The sequence below is a fragment of the Mus pahari genome, chromosome 3 (assembly GCF_900095145.1).
Source record: "Mus pahari chromosome 3, PAHARI_EIJ_v1.1, whole genome shotgun sequence".
Classification (NCBI taxonomy): Eukaryota; Metazoa; Chordata; class Mammalia; order Rodentia; family Muridae; genus Mus; species Mus pahari.
The window spans coordinates 47,743,898-47,749,715 of NC_034592.1; positions in this window are offsets into that span (position 1 = coordinate 47,743,898).

Genomic DNA, 5,818 nt, shown 5'->3' on the forward strand with positions numbered 1-5,818 from the left:
CTGCCTTATATGGGTGGTGGGAATTGAACCCAGGTCCTCTGGAAGAGCAGCCGGTGCTCTTAAGTGCTGAACCATCTCTCCAGCCCTGTCTGGGTTTAGTTTTTTTTTGATAAATCTCCACATTGACTTTCATAATAGCTGTCCTAACTCACCTCACTCCTCTTTCCCTACCAGTGTTTGTAGCCATCTACTTTCTTGACGATGGCCATTCTGACTGGGGTGAGGTTGTGTTTTAATGTAAAAGCACGACACATGTGTCACAGAATGTGAGTTACAGATTCTTGGGACTGTGTTAGGAGCAAATGAGCTGGGTTTCATACAGCAGTCTGGCCTGGCCATAGACCTGATATAGCTTGGTAGCCTCAGGACCAAGAGAATGGGTCTGGATCGGGATTCTTACTACACTCTGATCTCCTCACATGTGTGCCCATCTGCTTCACACACTGTGTGTAAGCACTTCAAAAGCTGGTGCTTCCCTGGACTTATGACTGAAGTGTTAAGAAGTGGGATCGCCCCACATTTTGTTTTGTTTTCCAGGAACAAAGATTAGTTTTTAATCATTGTCCCCTCCCAATGAATCCTTTCTGTCACAGAATTTTGTTTCATGATTACTGTACTCTGCAGCCACGGAACAAGACATTGAAAAAGTTGTGTCAAGTAACAAGTTTACACACACAGCATCCTCTGATGTGCGTCTAATCAACCTATCTAATCACTTATAGTGGAGTCAGAGCCTTGATGTGCTTCTTAACTATCCAATCAGAGCAGAGGTTGGAATTGGGCTTTTTGCATTTAAGTCAATGATCAAGAAATGATTTCACCCAAAGGAGGTAAAACATAACTTAATGCTAGTCACTTGGCTTCTTGGACTCTAAGCTTCTCACCTGTAACATAAGAGGTCTAACACCTACCTTCTCAGATCTGCCACTTTTGAGAACTGTCCTTTGTGCACCTTGAAGCAGATTACACATGTCACTGTGTAAATCACTCCATCCTGAAAGCTAATGGAAATTTAAGATCAACTGCTTATTCACTGAAGTTTCTGAGCTTGCACAGAAAGTGTCCTGTTTGTTTGTTTATTAGAAACGTGTATTAGTAAGAGTTGAAAACTTTCTTTTTTTAAAGCACAATCATATGGATTGCGGAGACGGTTTAGTGGACAAAGTTCCTGGCATGGAAACATGAGGACTCTAGCACCCAAATGCTGGCTGGCTATTGAAAGTTGCCTGTAATCTCAGTGCATGGGAGGTGGAGACAGGGATCCGTGGAACAAACTGGCTCACTAGACTAGCTGAATTGATGAGCTCTTAGTTCAAGTGAAGAACTCCACTTTAATATATAGAATGGAAATGTCCAACATCCACCTTAGGCCTCTATGCACACGCTTACATTGTGTACACACACATACACGCACCCATCTGCTCACACATATGTGGGTATGCATGCATAACATGTTCCATACACACAAAAATTGGCAAGAAAGGGGAAAAGCTAGAATGTATCGAACTTTCCCCTAATATAGTCAAGAATGAAAACAACTAGAAAGATAACACATTCTTAAACACGGCCTCAGTGTTAGAGAATATCACATCCATCTCTATACTGTCTAAATCATCTTAAGTTTTGGCAAAGTGGAAAGATGCTGCTATGAACAGAACAAGAGAAATGAAACTCTTAAAATTGTTTAAACGTTTCTGGATCCATCAATTTCAAGCACCCTGTTTCTCATGTCTACTCACAGACTGAAAACCATTCTGTATCTCTCTGTCTCCAAATGTAAGAATGTAACCAGACATGCCACCCACCTAAGAAAAGATACGGGTTCTACTGACTCACAGGTTCCCCTGTGCTCTCCAGTGGCCTGGACAGTGCCTCATGGGAGACATTGCATGCCATGGTACTTTTGCTAAAAGTGTCCCTCTACACATGCCACAATGATTTGTGAAAATGAAAACTCCTTAATAGATGTCATCCCGTTTAAACCAACTTTATTGAGTTCTACAATCAAAAGAACCTTGCAGACACAAGTAAGTAGTGTGGGATAGCCCATGTATAGCATTGTGTTTTTCTTTAGATTCTAAGATGCAAAAAAATCCAACCAAACAAAAAATATAAAAATCTGTGAGACAAAAATATTATTTCCTTAATTGAATTAGGTGGGAAAGATGACCTATCAAAATACTTAACATTTTTTTTTAACTTTCCATTGACTTTCCCATCATGCACCCCATCCCACTCATCTCCCCATTCTTTTGTATCTGCCCCCTGCCCATGCAACCTCCCCCAGAAAAGAAAAGAAAAACAAACAACAAAAACCATCTCATTGTGGAAGCTCCAGTGTGTCACAGTGTGTCATATGGTACACCCTTTTTCTCCAACAGTTTTACTTGCACATATTCATGGCAATGAGTCATTGGACTGTTTCCAGGCCTCTGGCCTCTGATACACCATCAGTACTGGATCCCCAGTGAGACTTTTCTTGGATAGCCTGTTGTAGCCCTGTGTCATGGAGATCCTGCAGCTCTGTCTCTGCAGGACCTGCCCCTTCATGTTGTCCAGCAGTTCATAGATGGGGTAGATGCTGGGGTGGGCCAACTAAAAGCCCCGAATCTGGGTCTGGGTGGTAGTGAGCTAGTCAGCCCAATTTTTTAAAGACTCAGCCAGGTGTGGTGGTGCATGCCTTTAATACCAGCACTGGTAAGGCAGAAGCAGGGAGATCTGAGTTCAAGGGCAGCCTGGTCTACAGAGTGAGTTCCAGAGCAGCTAAGACTACATAGAGAAACCCTATCTTGGAAACAAATAGCAAACAACCCATCCCCCACCAAAGACTCCTGTCGAGTACCAGGCTCTTAAATATCCGTGAAGCAGTAAGCCCATGGGATAGGGCTGGAGAGAAAGATGTATAAATATCCAGGTGGCTCTAATGAAAACTGGGATAAGGTATGTTTCAATGTATAAAATAATGTATGTGTAACTGTTGAGTCCTTATGGAGATATTATCAGAATAAAAGTAACTATTTTATTTATAAGACTATGTAAGAGGGAGGTAATATGAAGAGTAATTATCTAAATTCAAACACTCCACTGCATCTGTGTTGACTTTTATAGTATATTTATTTTTATTTTAATATCATTGAGATGTACTTCAGTAAGATAGACAAAGGAACCTTCCAACTCCCTTACATGGGGTGTTTTTTAAAATTATTATTTAAACAAAACCCTTAGCTCCATTAACACCTGCATATCTTTCTAGATTGTTCTTTAAGCCGTAGTTCCTGTGAATATTTTGCAAAAGGGTGATTGCTCTGACTGAGAAGTCATAGAACTTTATCCTTCACGTTCATAGACCGACTGCTGCCATCTAAATGATCAATGCGCAGAGAGCATTGAAACCAGCAACTGCCACCAGACTCTCTGCCTACCACTCCTCTCAGCGAGTCCCTCTACTGCCAGTTTCTCTGACTCTGCTGTAGACCCGGTAGCCTGAGTGCTGACCTCATGCCCTGCCACTGTCTATGGACTCAAAGGTGCCGGCGGCTCTTCCTTACCAGGCCCCTGCTGTTGGCACCTAGACATCTGAAACCATCTAGCAGACTCACTCTGTAGAAGATCTGCTTGATGCTCCCCTTCATCCTAGGAGGGGCTCCAAGTACATTATCACCCTTACTTCCAGGTCAGAAAGTCGGGGAAACCCACTCCTGCTCACAGGGAGAAAGTGTCTGGCAAAATCAAAATCCAGGTCATTCAAGATCTGTTCTTTCTCCCACACCATACTGGATGTAGAAATGCAAAGAAAAAAATGTTTTTCTGAAACTTATTCTGTTTGTTTTTCCCCCACAGATTTTTATACTATTTTCCTATAAAAACTAAAGAAGTAACATTGTGTTAAGGACAGTGTAAACACTAGATATGTCTTCTTGATAGGTCTAGGGACAGAAAGTGTGCTCTAAGTTGGAAGGAGACTCTCATTTCTATAAGTTTATATAGGTCAAGATTTTTAGCACACTCCCTAACAATATTTTAAATGACTATTCCTCTTCAGATAATCCAATGCCTAGTATGGAGCAGGGAGGGTACCTGAAAGTGTTAATATTACTTCCAACGGAGAATTTATGACCTAGAAGTAATTTAAGCAGCGAGAAAAAAATGTCTCACTTCAAGGATGGGACTGCTGAGCCAGGCATACAAATGTGACTACTTACTCGTGTGTGACTCAAAATCAGCAACCATGGAGTCTGAGGGCTTAAAAGAACCACAGAGCACATCTGGTCCACTCTAACCTTCCCATACACAAAGTCTTCGTATTAAAACTGCAGCGCCACAGGTATTAAGTGACAGGGCAGAGAAACTACTTAAAAGATGCACTGAATCCATCTATCTACTTTAATGTTTTGAATTATCTTTGTGCATGTGAATGTGTATGAGTGTGCGTGTGTGTGTGTGTGTGTGTGTGTGTGTGTGTGTGTGTACCATGCACATGTAGGTTAGAGGGCAACTTGGGAAAGTTATTCTCTCCTTCTACCATGTAGGTTCTAGGGATTAAACAAGTCAGTTCTTAGTTTTCTAGTTTCTGTTTGGGTTTGTTTGCTTTTTAAGATTTATTCATTTATTTTTGTGTATATGAGTGCACTGTCACTGTCTTCAGACACACCAGAAGATGGCATAGGAGCCATTACAGATGGTTGTAAGCCACCAGGTAGTTGCTGGGAATTGAACTCAGGACCTCTGGAAGAGCAGCTAGTGCTTTTGACCACTCCAGCCACCTAGTTCCCTAGTTTTGATGTATTGTTTTATTACACCTTTTGTCTCTTGGGCAGTCTAATTTATTTCATGAATGGGACAGTATACACCACATATCAAATATATAGTCAAGTAAGATTGATACCTTTGATTATGCAAGTTTAGCCTTATAGGGTGTCGTCGTGACTTTGGTGAATACAGTTTCAGCAATATAAAGGGATGGAGAAGCCAGAGTAGGTGACTACAGACAACATCAGCTTTAAAGATAAAGGAAGGAAGAAGGCTGCAGTTGAAGGAGAATGTGAAGTCCAGGCAAGCTTCTGAAAGTGGTTTGGTGGTTTGTATACAGGTTGTTGTTGTTTTGTTTTGTTTTGTTTTGTTTTGTTTTTGAGACAGGGTTTCTCTGTGTAGCCCTGGCTGTCCTGGAACTCACTCTGTAGACCAGGCCAACCTCAAACTCAGAAATTTGCCCGCCTCTGCCTCCCGAGTGCTGGGATTAAAAGCATGCAACACCACGCCCGGCTGTGTTCAGTTTTTAAGGGGTGAAAAGGGAATGTTTTCCTAAGATGAAAGTGGCTGCCATATTTTTAAATGCTACTAGGAAGAACTGAGTAAAAAAAATTAAAGATAGATGTGAGAGACAGAATAAATTAAGAGTTCCTAAGAAAGTAGCTACGTATAAAGTCCAGGAACACAAGGAACTAGTAAGGGACAAATGTCCTCTGCATTGTAACTGAGTGCTAAGTGTGTGTGTGTGTGTGTGTGTGTGTGTGTATACGTGTGCGGTGGGGTGTAAGCCCTTTGTGGTAGAGCCACAAGATGGGGTTATAGGAGATTAAGAAACTCTGTGTTTAATGGTTTTAATGTGTGATATGAAGAACAGACTCAAGCCAGGCACTGAGAAAAGGAGCACAAACTGCTCAGGAATGAGTTTGGAGGAAGGTAGAAGTGTTCAAAAGTGGCTTTAGGAAGAAATGGTAGACAAATGTCATCAGGAGATTGAAGGCTGAGTATATGTTAGAGATCGTGAGTATATGAAACCTCGACCCTTTCTTGCCTGGGCCTATACAGGGTAAGG